General features: G+C 37.6%; 1 protein-coding gene across 1 annotated transcript in view; it reads left to right on the forward strand.

Moving 5' to 3' along the window:
- The window catches only part of LOC311096552 (uncharacterized protein), a gene marked incomplete at its 3' end in the record, with an annotated part of 48,525 nt that overhangs the window by 18,930 nt on the left and 7,688 nt on the right, over positions 1 to 21,907 (forward strand). The gene's annotated exons all lie outside the window — the stretch shown is intronic.

Raw genomic sequence — 21,907 nt, forward strand, 5'->3', positions numbered from 1 at the left:
GATGAAACTACATTAAATATGCTAAATTGTGAATGGATAATAAATATCTCAAACGGTTTTGCTATGGCGAGGGATTAAATAATGTCCAAAAAGGAAACACTAAAAATCTTCTAAAAATGTAATTATATACCATTTATTTCTATATAAAAGTATACAAATATCACAACTAAACCCATTTTATTCTGTTTTTGCAATTCAAGAAGAATGAAAAAGTTAAAACAGGCTATTTAGTGCTATTTGGTTCAACAAAAAAGCAAACATAGGGCTATACTGCCCTCTTGTGTCCAAAAGGACATCAAAATAGTATATAAAACTTTTTACCAGGTAGGCCAATATTGTATTTAAATATACATGTATTAGGTATGTGTCTGAGGATATTTTCCCACCGGTTAATCGACGTGTGACACGAGTGGGTGCTTTTAAATCGCTAATATAATAGTGTAAGAAAAATAATGATAATGTTGCACACACAAATCACACACATGTGGGAAAGAATGATGCTTTTAAACAACACTAAACCGCCATTAGGTGTCGCCAGGCATCCATCTTAATAAGCGAGTCATTGATTCATTCGTTCAAACGATTCGTTCGAATGAGTCGATCATGATTAAGACAGATGTTTATGGATTGATCATTCAATCTTTGAGTCAACCGATTCGTTAAAAATGCTGAATCGTTCAGTTATGAGAAAACACGTGATGGTTCTGCCGTGATCTTTGTTTAACTATTTTCGCTGCTGAAACAGAACAAAAACAGTCAACATTGAATCTAAAATGTAAGTGACTTAATTGTAACTGTTTATTAACCTGTTGTATGAAATCTAGGGGTGGGAGAAAAAATGTATTCTTAGATGCATCGCGATGCGGACGTGGACGATTCTGAATCGATTCACAAATGTCAAAAAATCGATTCTCTAAAAAAATATTTTTCTAATAACGTAATATTGACGGAAGGCAAAAGGCGGAACTCTAAGCGGACGTGCGTGCAGTCTGTGGCGCGCACATAACAGAGAAGTTTCTTCTGCTCACCAAGGCTGCATTTATTTGATTAAAAATACAAACAAAAACAGTAATATTGTAAAATATTATTCCAATTTAAAACGGCTGCTTTCTATTTTAATATATTTTAAACTGTTATTTATTCCTGTGATCAAAGCTGAGTTTTCAGCATCATTACTCCAGTCGTCACTGTCACATGATCCTTCAGAAATTATTCTAATATGATGATTGATACTCAAGAAACATTCATTATTATTTTAAATGTCGAAAACAGTTGTGTACAGTCTTTGATGAATAGAAAGTTCAAAAGAACAGCATTTATCTGAAATCTAAAGCTTTTGTAACGTTAAACACTACCGCTCAAAAGTTTTGGGTTAGTAATAATTAAAATTTTATTTTTTGGGGAAATAAATAAAATAAATCAGTACTTTTATTTATGAAGGATGAGTTAAACTGATCAACAGTTACAGTAAAGACATTTATAATGTTAAAAATATATATATTTGAAATATATGCTGTTCTTTTGAACTTTACATTCATCAAAGCATTTTGAAAAAAAAAAAAATCTGTACACAACTGTTTTCAACATTGAAAATAATAATGAATATTTATTGAGCATCAATCATCATATTAGTATGATTTCTGAAGGATCATGTGACACTGAAGAGTGGAGTAATGATGCTGAAAACTCAACTTTGATCACAGAAATGAATTACTATGTAAAATATTTAAAAATTGAAAACAGCTGTTTTAAATTGGAATAATATTTCACAATATTACTGTTTTTGTTTGTATTTTTAATCAATAAATGCAGCCTTGGTGAGCAGAAGAGACTTCTCCTAAAAACATTAAAAATCTTACTGACCCCAAACTTTTGAACAATAATATATATATATATATATATATATATATATATATATATATATATATATATGTATGTGTGTGTATGTATGTATATATATATATATATATATATATATATATATATATATATATATATATATATATATATAAATATAGCTGCGAGCAGCGATGGAGGGCCAAAGCCGGCGGTACCGCCACCCCGGTGCCTTTAGGTAACTAAAGGCACCGGGGTTGCGGTGCCACCGGCTTGGGCCCGTAATCGCTGCTCGCAGCTATATTTAGGGCCCAAGCCCTGAAAGGGCGAAGGCCCTATTGTTTTCGGTAGGATTATTATTATTATTATTATTATTATTATTATTATTATTATTATTATTATTTTGTCAAGGTTCCGGGCACTTTTGGGGCCCTTAACATGCTCGAAAACTCTTGAAACTTTGCACACGGGTCAGAACCCGCGGCCATCAGGGCCGGGCTGAAGCTGGTACCCGGGCGTGGCAGGGGGGCTCGACAGCGCCCCCTGGAACGGGATCCGAACACTTGTCCATAAATCAAACACACTTGCATGTAATAATATGAAACTCAGAACACATATAGATCTCATCGGGCCGAACAACTTTCGTGCTCTAAGTTTTACGCCAGCCCAACAGGAAGTCGGCTATTATGGGTTGTTTGGAAACGCATGCTGTGGAATTTAATGTACTCCTCCTAGGGAATTGATCCAATCGCCTGCAAACTCGGTCAGCATGAAGTCAAGACATTGAGGATGCTAAATTGCGGACGGATTTTTGATATCTCGAACGGTTTGGCCGTGGCGAGGAAACGAATTTATGGCGAATAATGAAAACAGGAAGTGTGTTATAACTCCTGCATACATTAACTGATCTTGATGAAACTTCAGCAGTGTGTTCGTGGTAAAAGGCCGATCACATGGATGTGACTATTGTGAGTCAAAATTATAGCGCCACCAACTGGCAGCAGGAAGTGTGTCACTTTCAAAATGCTTTGAAATCACCCTCTTATTTTTACCCGATTTGCTTCAAACTTTATGTGTATAATGTAAACACACGGCAGATGTAGACCTGTGAAAGGATTATAGATATCTTAGATACTGTTGCCGTGGCAACGCATCAAACTTTAATATTCTTTTTTGATGCTTTTGAGACTCTTAACATACTTGAAATTGGATGAAACTCGACAGACACATCACATTTATTAGCCCGTAGACATGTGCAAAGTTTCAGAAACGGGCGTGGTGAGGGGCTCAGTAGCGCCACCTTTAGTCATAAGTGGGGGGGTTAGTTTTATCAACAGCAACAAAACTTGGTATGTGTATTGTTCTCATCAAGACGGACAACTTTCTAATTGACATTAACTATCTCCGACCAACAGGAAGAGAGATATTTTGGTTTGAATGTGGATTTTCTAAAGAATTTTCTCTCCCTCTCTCTGTGTCTCTGTGTGTGTGAGGGGAGGGGGGATTTGACTATTGCTTTTATATTGTTAATCAAGGTTTCAGGGGCTTTTGGGGTCCTTAACGTGCTCAAAAACTCTTGAAACTTTGCACACAAGTCAGAACCCCCTGCCATCAGGGACGGGCAGAAGCTGGTACCCGGGCGTGGCTGGGGGGCTCAACAGCGCCCCCTTGAACAGGGTTCTAAAACTTGGTCCATATATCAAACACGCTTGCATGAATTAATATGAAACTCGGTACACATATAGATCTCATCGTGCCGAACAACTTTCCCCAGGTCAAGTTTTACGCCAGCCCAACAGGAAGTCGGCTATTATGGGTTGTTTGGAAAACGCTCGCTGTGGAATGCGAAGTACTCCTCCTAGAGAATTCATCCAATCCCCACCAAACTCGGTGTGCATGAAGTCAAGACATTGAGGATGCTAAATTGCGGACGGATTTTTGATATCTCGAACGGTTTGGCCGTGGCGAGGAAACGAATTTATGGCGAGAAAAGAGAAACACGAAGTGGTATAACTTCTGCATACATTAACTGATCTTGATGAAACTTCACCAGTGTGTTCGTGGTAAGAGGCCGATCAGATGGATGTAACTATTGTGAGTCAAAGTTATAGCGCCACCAACTGGCAGCAGGAAGTGTGTCACTTTCAACATGCTTTTGACAAAAGTGGGGGGGTTAGTTTTAACTACAGTAAAAAAAAAATAGTTTGTATATTGTTCTCATCAAGCCGGACAACTTTCTAATTTACATTCATTAGCTCCGGCCATGAGGAAGTCAGATATTTTGGTCTGAATGTGGATTTTTTTGCAAAATCAGCCTCTGAATTTTTAGCCACTCCTCTTAAAATATTTATTTTATTCCTACCAAACTTTTTCAACATGATGAAAATACATTAAAGATGCTAAATTGTGAACGGATATTGAATATCTCAAACGGTTTTGCTATGGCGAGGGATTAAATTAATGTCAAAAAGGAAGCAGGAAACATCTCATAACTTCTAAAAATGTAATTATGCACCATTTATTTTTATATAAAATTATACAAATATTAGAACTAAACCCATTTTATTCTGTTTTTGCAATTCAAGAAGTATGAAAAAGTTATGAACAGGCTATTTAGTGCTATTTGGTTCAACAAAAAAAGCAAACATAGGGCTATACTGCCCTCTTGTGTCCAAAAGGATATCAAAATAGTATATAAAACGTTTTACTAGGTAGGCCTATTGTATTTAAATATAAATTTATTAGGTATATGACTGTGAGGATATTTTCCCATTGGTTAATCGATGTGTGACACGAGCGGGTGCTTTTAAATCGCTAATATAAAAGTGAAAGTAAAGACGTCCGCACAGACATTGATAATGGTGCACACACGTTGGAAAGAATGATACTTTTAAACATAACACTAAACCGCCATTAGGTGTCGCCAGGCGATCGTCTTAATGAGCGAGTCATTAATTAATTCGTTCAAACGATTCGTTCGAATGACTGAGTCATTCATGATTGAGACAGATGTTTATGGATTGGTCATTGAATCTTTGAGTCAACCGATTCGTTCAAAATGCTGAATCATTCAGTAATGAGAAAACAAGTTGCTGTGAGATGCGCGATGGTTCTGCTGTGATCTTTAACTATTTTTGCTGCTGAAACAGAACAAAAACAGTCAATATTGCATCTAAAATGTAAGTGACTTAATTGTAACTGTTTATTAACCTGTTGTATGAAATCAATGTCACAGTTTCAATCGTGATTGTATTCAGGAAATAGTTGCCTACTCGTCAAGTGAGGTTGCTTAACTCTATCATATGTTATAAAATATATAAAAACTCCATATTTGTAATTTTTATAGTCAGTATGTTGTTAACTGGGTTGCTTTTTTGTGTGCTGCGCTCATTTGTTTACAATTCTCCTGGAGAAGCTGCATGAGCCTCAGCAGTGCAACCTTGTTACCATTGATCAGTAATACATTTATTATTAACTGCTGATTGCAACTTAAAATGAATGCAATGAAATTAGAATAATCTCTCGTTTTAGTGATTCCCAAGTTATTTTTTTGTTATTGACGTTCTAATCAGGATATACTCTGGTCGGGCAAGTAAAATTCTCTTTCAGGTAGGCCTATTGTATTTATATATAAATATATTAGGGATGTGACTGTGATAAAAAATTTCCCACCGGTTAATCGACGTGTGACACTGCTGGGGGCTTTTGAATCGCTAACTTAAAAACGAAAGTAAAATATGTTCGTCCGCACTGACATTGATTATGGTTGGGAGCAGAGCGAGCTTTTTCAATGAATTCCTATGGAAGTAGGAATGAATTCCCGTGCAGCCGTGAGCATTTTATTTCAATTTTAAAGTTAGCACCATAAAGTATATTTTTATGTCTCCACTGTTCAATCACGCCCACGACACACACACACACACACACACCAGCATTGCAATCTTGACATCGCAGCCTGTTCATTATAGCCCTAATAAAATATAATTATAAAATAGTCAACCTAACTTATCAAAATTACACTGCTTTGTTTAAATAGTCAGTAGTACAATTTGTACCATTTTTTTGTGAAGTGACAAGACAGAGAATATTACTTGTCTGATATATATATAATGTATATATCTTTTGTTATATATATACTGTATATATATATATATATATATATAAATATAGCTGCGAGCAGCGATGGAGGGCCCAAGCCGGCGGCACCGCCACCCCGGTGCCTTTAGGTAACTAAAGGCATCGGGGTTGCGGTGCCACCGGCTTGGGCCCGTAATCGCTGCTCGCAGCTATATTTATTATTATTATTATTATTTTGTCAACCTTTCGGGCACTTTTGGGGCCCTTAACATGCTCGAAAACTCTTGAAATTTTGCACACACGTCAGAACCCGCGGCCATCAGGGCCGGACTGAAGCTGGTACCCGGGCGTGGCAGGGGGGCTCGACAGCGCCCCCTGGAACGGGATCCAAACACGTGTCCATAAATCAAACACGCTTGCATGTAATAATATGAAACTCGGTACACATATAGATCTCATTGGGCCGAACAACTTTCGTGCTCTAAGTTTTACGCCAGCCAAACAGGAAGTTGGCTATTTAGCGTTGTTTGGAAACGCATGCTGTAGAATTTAATGTACTCCTCCTAGGGAATTCATCGATTCGCCTCCAAACTCGGTGTGCATGAAGTCAAGACATTGAGGATGCTAAATTGCGGACGGATTTTTGATATCTCGAACGGTTTGGCCGTGGCGAGGAAACAAATTTATGGCGAAAACATGAAACAGGAAGTGTGTTATAACTTCTGCATACATTAACTGATCTTGATGAAACTTCAGCAGTGTGTTCGTTGTAAGAGGCCGATCACATGGATGTGACTATTGTGAGTCAAAGTTATAGCGCCACCAACAGGCAGCAGGAAGTACATCACTTTCAAAATGCTTTGAAATCAGTGTCTTATTTTTACCCGATTTGCTTCAAACTTTATGCGTACAATGTAGACACACGGCAGATGTAAACCTGTGAAAGGATTATTGATATCTTAGATACTGTTGCCGTGGCAACGCATCAAACTTTAATATTATTTTTTGATGCTTTTGAGACTCTTAACATACTTGAAATTGCATGAAACTCAACAGACACATCACATTTATTAGCCCGTAGACATGTGCAAAGTTTCAGAAACGGGCGTGGTGGAATGGCTCAGTAGCGCCACCTTTAGTCAAAAATGGGGGCTTAGTTTTTCCTAGAATCACAAAACTTGGTATGTGTATTGTTCTCATCAAGACGGACAACTTTCTAATTTACATGAACCATCTCCGACCAACAGGAAGAGAGATATTTTGGTTTGAATGTGGATTTTCTGAAGAATTTTCTCTCCCTCTCTCTGTGTCTGTGTGTGTGTGAGGGGAGGGGGGGATTTGACTATTGCTTTTATATTGTTAATCAAGGTTTCAGGGGCTTTTGGGGTCCTTAACGTGCTCAAAAACTCTTGAAACTTTGCACACAGGTCAGAACCCACGGCCATCAGGGCCGGGCTGAAGCTGGTACCCGGGCGTGGCTGGGGGGCTCAACAGCGCCCCCTTGAACGGGGTTCTAAAACTTGATCCATATATCAAACACGCTCGCATGAATTAATATGAAACTCGGTACACATATAGATCTCATCGGGCCGAACAACTTTACCCCGGTCAAGTTTTACGCCAGCCCAACAGGAAGTCGGCTATTATGGGTTGTTTGGAAAACGCTTGCTGTGGATTTTGATGTACTCCTTCTAGGAAATTCATCCATTCACCTCCAAACGCGGTCAGCATGAAGTCAAGACATTGAGGATGCTAAATTGCGAACGGATTTTTGATATCTCGAACGGTTTGGCCGTGGCGAGGAAACGAATTTATGGCGAATAATGGAAACAGGAAGTGTGTTATAACTTCTGCATACATTAACTGATCTTGATGAAACTTCAGCAGTGTGTTCGTGGTAAGAGGCCGATCAGATGGATGTAGCTATTGTGAGTCAAAGTTATAGCGCCACCAACTGGCAGCAGGAAGTGTGTCACTTTCAACATGCTTTTGACAAAAGTGGGGGGGTTAGTTTTAACTACAGTAAAGAAAAAACAGTTTGTATATTGTTCTCATCAAGCCGGACAACTTTCTAATTTACATTCAATAGCTCTGGCCATCAGGAAGTCAGATATTTTGGTCTGAATGTGAATTTTTTTGCAAAATCAGCCTCTGAATTTTTAGCCACTCCTCTTAAACTATTTATTTTATTCGTACCAAACTTTTTCAACATGATGAAACTACATTAAATATGCTAAATTGTGAATGGATAATAAATATCTCAAATGGTTTTGTTATGGCGAGGGATTAAAGTAATGTCCAAAAAGGAAACACTAAAAATCTTCTAAAAATGTAATTATATACCATTTATTTCTATATAAAAGAATACAAATATCACAACTAAACCCATTTTATTCTGTTTTTGCAATTCAAGAAGAATGAAAAAGTTAAAACAGGCTATTTAGTGCTATTTGGTTCAACAAAAAAGCAAACATAGGGCTATACTGCCCTCTTGTGTCCAAAAGGACATCAAAATAGTATATAAAACTTTTTACCAGGTAGGCCAATATTGTATTTAAATATACATTTATTAGGTATGTGTCTGAGGATATTTTCCCACCGGTTAATCGACGTGTGACACGAGTGGGTGCTTTTAAATCGCTAATATAATAGTGAAAGAAAAATAATGATAATGTTGCACACACAAATCACACACGTGGGAAAGAATGATGCTTTTAAACAACACTAAACCGCCATTAGGTGTCGCCAGGCATCCATCTTAATAAGCGAGTCATTGATTCATTCGTTCAAACGATTCGTTCGAATGAGTCGATCATGATTAAGACAGATGTTTATGGATTGATCATTCAATCTTTGAGTCAACCGATTCGTTAAAAATGCTGAATCGTTCAGTTATGAGAAAACACGTGATGGTTCTGCCGTGATCTTTGTTTAACTATTTTCGCTGCTGAAACAGAACAAAAACAGTCAACATTGAATCTAAAATGTAAGTGACTTAATTGTAACTGTTTATTAACCTGTTGTATGAAATCTAGGGGTGGGAGAAAAAAATGTATTCTTAGATGCATCGCGATGCGGACGTGGACGATTCTGAATCGATTCACAAATGTCAAAAAATCGATTCTCTAAAAAAATATTTTTCTAATAACGTAATATTGACGGAAGGCAAAAGGCGGAACTCTAAGCGGACGTGCGTGCAGTCTGTGGCGCGCACATAACAGAGAAGTTTCTTCTGCTCACCAAGGCTGCATTTATTTGATTAAAAATACAAACAAAAACAGTAATATTGTAAAATATTATTCCAATTTAAAACGGCTGCTTTCTATTTTAATATATTTTAAACTGTTATTTATTCCTGTGATCAAAGCTGAGTTTTCAGCATCATTACTCCAGTCGTCACTGTCACATGATCCTTCAGAAATTATTCTAATATGATGATTGATACTCAAGAAACATTCATTATTATTTTAAATGTCGAAAACAGTTGTGTACAGTCTTTGATGAATAGAAAGTTCAAAAGAACAGCATTTATCTGAAATCTAAAGCTTTTGTAACGTTAAACACTACCGCTCAAAAGTTTTGGGTTAGTAATAATTACAATTTTATTTTTGGGGGAAATAAATAAAATAAATCAGTACTTTTATTTATGAAGGATGAGTTAAACTGATCAACAGTTACAGTAAAGACATTTATAATGTTAAAAATATATATATTTGAAATATATGCTGTTCTTTTGAACTTAACATTCATCAAAGCATTTTGAAAAAAAAAATCTGTACACAACTGTTTTCAACATTGAAAATAATAATGAATATTTATTGAGCATCAATCATCATATTAGTATGATTTCTGAAGGATCATGTGACACTGAAGACTGGAGTAATGATGCTGAAAACTCAACTTTGATCACAGAAATTAATTACTATGTAAAATATTTAAAAATTGAAAACAGCTGTTTTAAATTGGAATAATATTTCACAATATTACTGTTTTTGTTTGTATTTTTAATCAATAAATGCAGCCTTGGTGAGCAGAAGAGACTTCTCCTAAAAACATTAAAAATCTTACTGACCCCAAACTTTTGAACAATAATATATATATATATATATATATATATATATATATATATATATATATATATATATATATATACATATATATGTATGTGTGTGTATGTATGTATGTATATATATATATATATATATATATATATATATATATATATATATATATATATATAAATATAGCTGCGAGCAGCGATGGAGGGCCCAAGCCGGCGGTACCGCCACCCCGGTGCCTTTAGGTAACTAAAGGCACCGGGGTTGCGGTGCCACCGGCTTGGGCCCGTAATCGCTGCTCGCAGCTATATTTATTATTAGGGCCCAAGCCCTGAAAGGGCGAAGGCCCTATTGTTTTCGTAAGGATTATTATTATTATTATTATTATTATTATTTTGTCAACCTTTCGGGCACTTTTGGGGCCCTTAACATGCTCGAAAACTCTTGAAATTTTGCACACAGGTCAGAATCCGCGGCCATCAGGGCCGGGCTGAAGCTGGTACCCGGGCGTGGCAGGGGGCCTCGACAGCGCCCCCTGGAACGGGATCCGAACACTTGTCCATAAATCAGACACGCTTGCATGTAATAATATGAAACTCGTTACACATATAGACCTCATCGGGCCGAACAACTTTCGTGCTCTAAGTTTTACGCCAGACCAACAGGAAGTCAGCTATTATGGGTTGTTTGGAAACGCATGCTGTGGAATTTGATGTACTCCTCCTAGGAAATTCATTCATTCGCCTCCAAACTCGGTCGGCATGAAGTCAAGACATTGAGGATGCTAAATTGCGGACGGATTTTTGATATCTCGAACGGTTTGGCCGTGGCAAGGAAACGAATTTATGGCGAATAATTCAAACAGGAAGTGTGTTATAACTTCTGCATACATTAACTGATCTTGATGAAACTTCAGCAGTGTGTTAGTTGTAAGAGGCCGATCACATGGATGTGACATTTGTGAGTCAAAGTTATAGCGCCACCAACTGGCAACAGGAAGTGTGTCACTTTCAAAATGCTTTGAAATCACCCTCTTATTTTTACCCGATTTGCTTAAAACTTTATGTGTATAATGTAAACACACGGCAGATGTAGACCTGTGAAAGGATTATTGATATCTTAGATACTGTTGCCGTGGCAATGCATTAAACTTTAATATTCTTTTCGGATGCTTTTGAGACTCTTCACATGCTTGAAAATGCATGAAACTCGACAGACACATCACATTTATTATCCAGTAGACATGTGAAAAGTTTCCGAAACGGGCGTGGTGAAATGGCTCAGTAGCGCCACCTTTAGTCAAAAATGGGGGCTTAGTTTTTCTTAGAATCACAAAACTTGGTAGGTGTATTGTTCTCATCAAGCCGGACAACTTTCTCATTTACAGTCATAACCTCAGACCACCAGGAAGTCAGATATTTTGGTTTGAATGTGGATTTTCTGGAGAATTTTCTCTCTCTCTCTGTGTGTCTGTGTGTGTGTGTGTGTGGGGGGGGGGGGGATGGGGGGGGGGGTTGTATATTCCATTTAATCTTTGTTTTTCAAGGTTTCAGGGGCTTTTGGGGCCCTTAACTTGCTCGAAAACTCTTGAAACTTTGCACACAGGTCAGAACCCACGGTCATCAGGGACGGGCTGAATCTGGTAGCCGGGCGTGGCAGGGGGGCTCGACAGCGCCCCCTTGAACGGGGTTCTAAAACTTGGTCCATATATCAAACACGCTTGCATGAATCAATTTGAAACTCGGTACACATATAGATCTCATCGGGCCGAACAACTTTCGTGCTCTAAGTTTTACGCCAGCCCAACAGGAAGTCGGCTATTTAGGGTTGTTTGGAAACGCTTGCTGTGGAATTTAATGTACTCCTCCTAGGAAATACATCGATTCGCCTCCAAACTCGGTCAGCGTGAAGTCAAGGCATTGAGGATGCTAAATTGCGGACGGATCTTTGATATCTTGAACGGTTTGGCCGTGGCGAGGAAATGAATTTATGGCGAGAAAAGAGAGACACGAAGTGTTATAACTTCTGCATACATTAACTGATCTTGATGAAACTTCAGCAGTGTGTTTGTGATAAGAGGCCGATCAGATGGATGTAACTATTGTGAGTCAAAGTTATAGCGCCACCAACTGGCAGCAGGAAGTGTGTCACTTTCAACATGCTTTTGACAAAAGTGGGGGGGTTAGTTTTACCAACAGTTACAAACATGAGTATATATATTGGTCTCACCGAGCCGGACAACTTTCTAATTAACAGTCATTAGCTCAGAGCAAAAGAAAGTCAGATATTTTGGTTTGAATGTGGATTTTTTGGATATTTCAGACTCTGAGTTTTTAGCTACTCTTCCAAACTGGCTTATTTTATTCACACCAAACTTTTTCAAAATGATGAAAATACATTAAAGATGCTAAATTGTGAACGGATATTAAACATCTCAAATGTTTTTGCTATAGTGAGGGACTGAAGTAATGTACAAAAATTAAACACTAAAAGCCTCATCTTCTAAAAATGTAATTATACACCATTTATTTCTATAAAAGTATACAAATATCACAACCAAACTCATTTTATTCTTTTTTTTTTTTTAAATTTAATAATTATTTATAAGTTTAAAAATAGTAATTGTACTATTTAGTCTCATAAAAGTCAAGTCATACATAGGGCTATACTGCCCTCTTGTGTTCAAAATCAGGTAGGCCTATTGTATTTACATAAAAATATACTAGGTATGTGACGGTGAGAAAATTTTACCACCGGTTAATCGACGTGTGACACCGCTGGGGGCTTTTGAATCGCAAACTTAAAAACGAAAGTAAAATATTTTCGTCCGCACTGACATTGATAGTGGTTGATAATAATAATAATAATTTGTTACATTTATATAGCGCTTTTTCTGAGACCTCAAAGCGCTTTACATAGATGGGGGGAATCTCCTCAACCACCACCAATGTGCAGCATCCACTTGGATGATGCGACGGCAGCCATATTGCGCCAGAACGCCCACCACACACCATCTTACTGGTGGAGAGGAGACAGTGATGAAGCCAATCAGTATATCAGTACATGGGGATGATTAGGAGGCCATGATGGATAGAGGCCAAGGGGCAAATTTGGCCAGGATGCCGGGGTTACACCCCTACTCTTTTTCGAAGGACATCCTGGGATTTTTAATGACCACAGAGAGTCAGGACCTCGGTTTAACGTCTCATCCGAAGGACGGTGCTCTTTTGGCAGTATAGGGTCCCCGTCACTACACTGGGGCATTAGGACTCACACAGACTACAGGGTGAGCGGTTGAGCGGGCGTTTCAAATGAATTCCTATGGAAGTAGGAATAAACTGAAAAACGTTCACTCTATTCTGCTCGTTCCTTGTCGTGGATGCGCACCATGAATGCCCGTGCAGCCATGAGCATTTTAGTTTAATTTTAAAATTAGCGCCTTTCGGGGGGTGGATTGCTTGAAATTATTTTACAAAAGCACAATATTGTGTCTTATTGCGACAGTACACAAATATAAGTTAACACTTTGCAGTTTGAATGTGGTCCTGTATAATGACGTATGTTTTTATGTGTCCACTGTTCCATCGCGCCCACGCCACACACACACACACACACATGCACACACACACACACACACACACACACACACATTCCAGCATTGCAATCTTGACATCGCAGCCTGTTCATTATAGCCATATATATATATATATATATATATATAAATATAGCTGCGAGCAGCGATGAAGGGCCAAAGCCGGCGGTACCGCCACCCCGGTGCCTTTAGGTAAAGGCACCGGGGTTGCGGTGCCACCGGCTTGGGCCCGTAATCGCTGCTCGCAGCTATATTTATTATTATTATTATTAGGGCCCAAGCCCTGAAAGGGCGAAGGCCCTATTGTTTTCGGTAGGATTATTATTATTATTATTATTATTATTATTATTATTATTATTATTATTTTGTCAACCTTTCGGCCACTTTTGGGGCCCTTAACATGCTCGAAAACTCTTGAAATTTTGCACACAGGTCAGAACCCGCGGCCATCAGGGCCGGACTGAAGCTGGTACCCGGGCGTGGCAGGGGGGCTCGACAGCGCCCCCTGGAACGGGATCCGAACACTTGTCCATAAATCAGACACGCTTGCATGTAATAATATGAAACTCGGTACACATATAGAACTCATCGGGCCGAACAACTTTCGTGCTCTAAGTTTTACGCCAGCCCAACAGGAAGTCGGCTATTTAGGGTTGTTTGGAAACGCATGCTGTGGAATTTAATGTACTCCTCCTAGGGAATTCATCGATTCGCCTCCAAACTCGGTGTGCATGAAGTCAAGACATTGAGGATGCTAAATTGCGGACGGATTTTTGATATCTCGAACGGTTTGGCCGTGGCGAGGAAACGAATTTATGGCGAAAAAATGAAACAGGAAGTGTGTTATAACTTCTGCATACATTAACTGATCTTGATGAAACTTCAGCAGTGTGTTCGTTGTAAGAGGCCGATCGCACAGATGTGACTATTGTGAGTCAAAGTTATAGCGCCACCAACAGGCAGCAGGAAGTACATCACTATTAAAATGCTTTGAAATCACTGTCTTATTTTTACCAGATTTGCTTCAAACTTTATGTGTACAATGTAGACACACGGCAGATGTAAACCTGTGAAAGGATTATTGATATCTTAGATACTGTTGCCGTGGCAACGCATCAAACTTTAATATTCTTTTTTTATGCTTTTGAGACTCTTAACATACTTGAAATTGCATGAAACTCGACAGACACATCACATTTATTATCCAGTAGACATGTGCAAAGTTTCAGAAACGGGCGTGGTGAGGGGCTCAGTAGCGCCACCTTTAGTCATAAGTGGGGGTGTTAGTTTTATCAACAGCAACAAAACTTGGTATGTGTATTGTTCTCATCAAGACGGACAACTTTCTAATTTACATGAACCATCTCTGACCAACAGGAAGAGAGATATTTTGGTTTGAATGTGGATTTTCTGAAGAATTTTCTCTCCCTCTCTGTGTCTGTGTGTGTGTGAGGGGAGGGGGGGATTTGACTATTGCTTTTATATTGTTAATCAAGGTTTCAGGGGCTTTTGGGGTCCTTAACGTGCTCAAAAACTCTTGAAACTTTGCACACAGGTCAGAACCCACGGCCATCAGGGCCGGGCTGAAGCTGGGACCCGGGCGTGGCTGGGGGGCTCAACAGCGCCCCCTTGAACGGGGTTCTAAAACTTGATCCATATATCAAACACGCTCGCATGAATTAATATGAAACTCGGTACACATATAGATCTCATCGGGCCGAACAACTTTACCCCCGTCAAGTTTTACGCCAGCCCAACAGGAAGTCGGCTATTATGGGTTGTTTGGAAAACGCTTGCTGTGGAATGTGAAATACTCCTCCTAGAAAATTCACCGTGCCCCCTTCAAACTCGGTGTGGATGTAGTCAAGACATTGAGGATGCTAAATTGCGGACGGATTTTTGATATCTCGAACGGTTTGGCTGTGGCGAGGAATCGAATTTATGGCGAGAAAAGAGAAACACGGAAGTGGAATAACTTCTGCATACATTAACTGATCTTGATGAAACTTCAGCAGTGTGTTCGTGGTAAGAGGCCGATCAGATGGATGTAGCTATTGTGAGTCAAAGTTATAGCGCCACCAACTGGCAGCAGGAAGTGTGTCACTTTCAACATGCTTTTGACAAAAGTGGGGGGGTTAGTTTTAACTACAGTAAAGAAAAAATAGTTTGTATATTGTTCTCATCAAGCCGGACAACTTTCTAATTTACATTCAATAGCTCTGGCCATCAGGAAGTCAGATATTTTGGTCTGAATGTGGATTTTTTTGCAAAATCAGCCTCTGAATTTTTAGCCACTCCTCTTAAACTATTTATTTTATTCGTACCAAACTTTTTCAACATGATGAAACTACATTAAATATGCTAAATTGTGAATGGATAATAAATATCTCAAACGGTTTTGCTATGGCGAGGGATTAAATAATGTCCAAAAAGGAAACACTAAAAATCTTCTAAAAATGTAATTATATACCATTTATTTCTATATAAAAGTATACAAATATCACAACTAAACCCATTTTATTCTGTTTTTGCAATTCAAGAAGAATGAAAAAGTTAAAACAGGCTATTTAGTGCTATTTGGTTCAACAAAAAAGCAAACATAGGGCTATACTGCCCTCTTGTGTCCAAAAGGACATCAAAATAGTATATAAAACTTTTTACCAGGTAGGCCAATATTGTATTTAAATATACATGTATTAGGTATGTGTCTGAGGATATTTTCCCACCGGTTAATCGACGTGTGACACGAGTGGGTGCTTTTAAATCGCTAATATAATAGTGTAAGAAAAATAATGATAATGTTGCACACACAAATCACACACATGTGGGAAAGAATGATGCTTTTAAACAACACTAAACCGCCATTAGGTGTCGCCAGGCATCCATCTTAATAAGCGAGTCATTGATTCATTCGTTCAAACGATTCGTTCGAATGAGTCGATCATGATTAAGACAGATGTTTATGGATTGATCATTCAATCTTTGAGTCAACCGATTCGTTAAAAATGCTGAATCGTTCAGTTATGAGAAAACACGTGATGCGTGATGGTTCTGCCGTGATCTTTGTTTAACTATTTTCGCTGCTGAAACAGAACAAAAACAGTCAACATTGCATCTAAAATGTAAGTGACTTAATTGTAACTGTTTATTAACCTGTTGTATGAAATCTAGGGGTGGGAGAAAAAATTTATTCTTAGATGCATCGCGATGCGGACGTGGACGATTCTGAATCGATTCACAAATGTCAAAAAATCGATTCTCTAAAAAAATATTTTTCTAATAACGTAATATTGACGGAAGGCAAAAGGCGGAACTCTAAGAGCGGACGTGCGTGCAGTCTGTGGCGCGCACATAACAGAGAAGTTTCTTCTGCTCACCAAGGCTGCATTTATTTGATTAAAAATACAAACAAAAACAGTAATATTGTAAAATATTATTCCAATTTAAAACAGCTGCTTTCTATTTTAATATATTTTAAACTGTTATTTATTCCTGTGATCAAAGCTGAGTTTTCAGCATCATTACTCCAGTCGTCACTGTCACATGATCCTTCAGAAATTATTCTAATATGATGATTGATACTCAAGAAACATTCATTATTATTTTAAATGTCGAAAACAGTTGTGTACAGTCTTTGATGAATAGAAAGTTCAAAAGAACAGCATTTATCTGAAATCTAAAGCTTTTGTAACGTTAAACACTACCGCTCAAAAGTTTTGGGTTAGTAATAATAAAAATTTTATTTTTTGGGGAAATAAATAAAATAAATCAGTACTTTTATTTATGAAGGATGAGTTAAACTGATCAACAGTTACAGTAAAGACATTTATAATGTTAAAAATATATATATTTGAAATATATGCTGTTCTTTTGAACTTTACATTCATCAAAGCATTTTGAAAAAAAAAAAAATCTGTACACAACTGTTTTCAACATTGAAAATAATAATGAATATTTATTGAGCATCAATCATCATATTAGTATGATTTCTGAAGGATCATGTGACACTGAAAAGTGGAGTAATGATGCTGAAAACTCAACTTTGATCACAGAAATGAATTACTATGTAAAATATTTAAAAATTGAAAACAGCTGTTTTAAATTGGAATAATATTTCACAATATTACTGTTTTTGTTTGTATTTTTAATCAATAAATGCAGCCTTGGTGAGCAGAAGAGACTTCTCCTAAAAACATTAAAAATCTTACTGACCCCAAACTTTTGAACAATAATATATATATATATATATATATATATATATATATATATATATACATATATATGTATGTGTGTGTATGTATATATATATATATATATATATATATATATATATATATATATATATATATATAAATATAGCTGCGAGCAGCGATGGAGGGCCAAAGCCGGCGGTACCGCCACCCCGGTGCCTTTAGGTAACTAAAGGCACCGGGGTTGCGGTGCCACCGGCTTGGGCCCGTAATCGCTGCTCGCAGCTATATTTATTATTATTATTATTATTATTTTGTCAACCTTTCGGGCACTTTTGGGGCCCTTAACATGCTCGAAAACTCTTGAAATTTTGCACACACGTCAGAACCCGCGGCCATCAGGGCCGGACTGAAGCTGGTACCCGGGCGTGGCAGGGGGGCTCGACAGCGCCCCCTGGAACGGGATCCAAACACGTGTCCATAAATCAAACACGCTTGCATGTAATAATATGAAACTCGGTACACATATAGATCTCATTGGGCCGAACAACTTTCGTGCTCTAAGTTTTACGCCAGCCAAACAGGAAGTTGGCTATTTAGCGTTGTTTGGAAACGCATGCTGTGGAATTTAATGTACTCCTCCTAGGGAATTCATCGATTCGCCTCCAAACTCGGTGTGCATGAAGTCAAGACATTGAGGATGCTAAATTGCGGACGGATTTTTGATATCTCGAACGGTTTGGCCGTGGCGAGGAAACAAATTTATGGCGAAAAAATGAAACAGGAAGTGTGTTATAACTTCTGCATACATTAACTGATCTTGATGAAACTTCAGCAGTGTGTTCGTTGTAAGAGGCCGATCACATGGATGTGACTATTGTGAGTCAAAGTTATAGCGCCACCAACAGGCAGCAGGAAGTACATCACTTTCAAAATGCTTTGAAATCAGTGTCTTATTTTTACCCGATTTGCTTCAAACTTTATGCGTACAATGTAGACACACGGCAGATGTAAACCTGTGAAAGGATTATTGATATCTTAGATACTGTTGCCGTGGCAACGCATCAAACTTTAATATTATTTTTTGATGCTTTTGAGACTCTTAACATACTTGAAATTGCATGAAACTCAACAGACACATCACATTTATTAGCCCGTAGACATGTGCAAAGTTTCAGAAACGGGCGTGGTGGAATGGCTCAGTAGCGCCACCTTTAGTCAAAAATGGGGGCTTAGTTTTTCCTAGAATCACAAAACTTGGTATGTGTATTGTTCTCATCAAGACGGACAACTTTCTAATTTACATGAACCATCTCCGACCAACAGGAAGAGAGATATTTTGGTTTGAATGTGGATTTTCTGAAGAATTTTCTCTCCCTCTCTCTGTGTCTGTGTGTGTGTGAGGGGAGGGGGGGATTTGACTATTGCTTTTATATTGTTAATCAAGGTTTCAGGGGCTTTTGGGGTCCTTAACGTGCTCAAAAACTCTTGAAACTTTGCACACAGGTCAGAACCCACGGCCATCAGGGCCGGGCTGAAGCTGGTACCCGGGCGTGGCTGGGGGGCTCAACAGCGCCCCCTTGAACGGGGTTCTAAAACTTGATCCATATATCAAACACGCTCGCATGAATTAATATGAAACTCGGTACACATATAGATCTCATCGGGCCGAACAACTTTACCCCGGTCAAGTTTTACGCCAGCCCAACAGGAAGTCGGCTATTATGGGTTGTTTGGAAAACGCTTGCTGTGGAATGTGAAATACTCCTCCTAGAAAATTCACCGTGTCCCCTTCAAACTCGGTGTGCATGTAGTCAAGACTTTGAGGATGCTAAATTGCGGACGGATTTTTGATATCTCGAACGGTTTGGCTGTGGCGAGGAATCGAATTTATGGCGAGAAAAGAGAAACACGGAAGTGGAATAACTTCTGCATACATTAACTGATCTTGATGAAACTTCAGCAGTGTGTTCGTGGTAAGAGGCCGATCAGATGGATGTAGCTATTGTGAGTCAAAGTTATAGCGCCACCAACTGGCAGCAGGAAGTGTGTCACTTTCAACATGCTTTTGACAAAAGTGGGGGGGTTAGTTTTAACTACAGTAAAGAAAAAACAGTTTGTATATTGTTCTCATCAAGCCGGACAACTTTCTAATTTACATTCAATAGCTCTGGCCATCAGGAAGTCAGATATTTTGGTCTGAATGTGAATTTTTTTGCAAAATCAGCCTCTGAATTTTTAGCCACTCCTCTTAAACTATTTATTTTATTCGTACCAAACTTTTTCAACATGATGAAACTACATTAAATATGCTAAATTGTGAATGGATAATAAATATCTCAAATGGTTTTGCTATGGCGAGGGATTAAAGTAATGTCCAAAAAGGAAACACTAAAAATCTTCTAAAAATGTAATTATATACCATTTATTTCTATATAAAAGAATACAAATATCACAACTAAACCCATTTTATTCTGTTTTTGCAATTCAAGAAGAATGAAAAAGTTAAAACAGGCTATTTGGTGCTATTTGGTTCAACAAAAAAGCAAACATAGGGCTATACTGCCCTCTTGTGTCCAAAAGGACATCAAAATAGTATATAAAACTTTTTACCAGGTAGGCCAATATTGTATTTAAATATACATTTATTAGGTATGTGTCTGAGGATATTTTCCCACCGGTTAATCGACGTGTGACACGAGTGGGTGCTTTTAAATCGCTAATATAATAGTGAAAGAAAAATAATGATAATGTTGCACACACAAATCACACACATGTGGGAAAGAATGATGCTTTTAAACAACACTAAACCGCCATTAGGTGTCGCCAGGCATCCATCTTAATAAGCGAGTCATTGATTCATTCGTTCAAACGATTCGTTCGAATGAGTCGATCATGATAAAGACAGATGTTTATGGATTGATCATTCAATCTTTGAGTCAACCGATTCGTTAAAAATGCTGAATCGTTCAGTTATGAGAAAACACGTGATGGTTCTGCCGTGATCTTTGTTTAACTATTTTCGCTGCTGAAACAGAACAAAAACAGTCAACATTGAATCTAAAATGTAAGTGACTTAATTGTAACTGTTTATTAACCTGTTGTATGAAATCTAGGGGTGGGAGAAAAAATGTATTCTTAGATGCATCGCGATGCGGACGTGGACGATTCTGAATCGATTCTCAAATGTCAAAAAATCGATTCTCTAAAAAAATATTTTTCTAATAACGTAATATTGACGGAAGGCAAAAGGCGGAACTCTAAGCGGACGTGCGTGCAGTCTGTGGCGCGCACATAACAGAGAAGTTTCTTCTGCTCACCAAGGCTGCATTTATTTGATTAAAAATACAAACAAAAACAGTAATATTGTAAAATATTATTCCAATTTAAAACGGCTGCTTTCTATTTTAATATATTTTAAACTGTTATTTATTCCTGTGATCAAAGCTGAGTTTTCAGCATCATTACTCCAGTCGTCACTGTCACATGATCCTTCAGAAATTATTCTAATATGATGATTGATACTCAAGAAACATTCATTATTATTTTAAATGTCGAAAACAGTTGTGTACAGTCTTTGATGAATAGAAAGTTCAAAAGAACAGCATTTATCTGAAATCTAAAGCTTTTGTAACGTTAAACACTACCGCTCAAAAGTTTTGGGTTAGTAATAATTACAATTTTATTTTTGGGGGAAATAAATAAAATAAATCAGTACTTTTATTTATGAAGGATGAGTTAAACTGATCAACAGTTACAGTAAAGACATTTATAATGTTAAAAATATATATATTTGAAATATATGCTGTTCTTTTGAACTTAACATTCATCAAAGCATTTTGAAAAAAAAAATCTGTACACAACTGTTTTCAACATTGAAAATAATAATGAATATTTATTGAGCATCAATCATCATATTAGTATGATTTCTGAAGGATCATGTGACACTGAAGACTGGAGTAATGATGCTGAAAACTCAACTTTGATCACAGAAATTAATTACTATGTAAAATATTTAAAAATTGAAAACAGCTGTTTTAAATTGGAATAATATTTCACAATATTACTGTTTTTGTTTGTATTTTTAATCAATAAATGCAGCCTTGGTGAGCAGAAGAGACTTCTCCTAAAAACATTAAAAATCTTACTGACCC

Source organism: Abramis brama (assembly GCF_963993115.1).
Source record: "Abramis brama genome assembly, chromosome: 14".
Lineage (NCBI taxonomy): Eukaryota > Metazoa > Chordata > Actinopteri > Cypriniformes > Leuciscidae > Abramis > Abramis brama.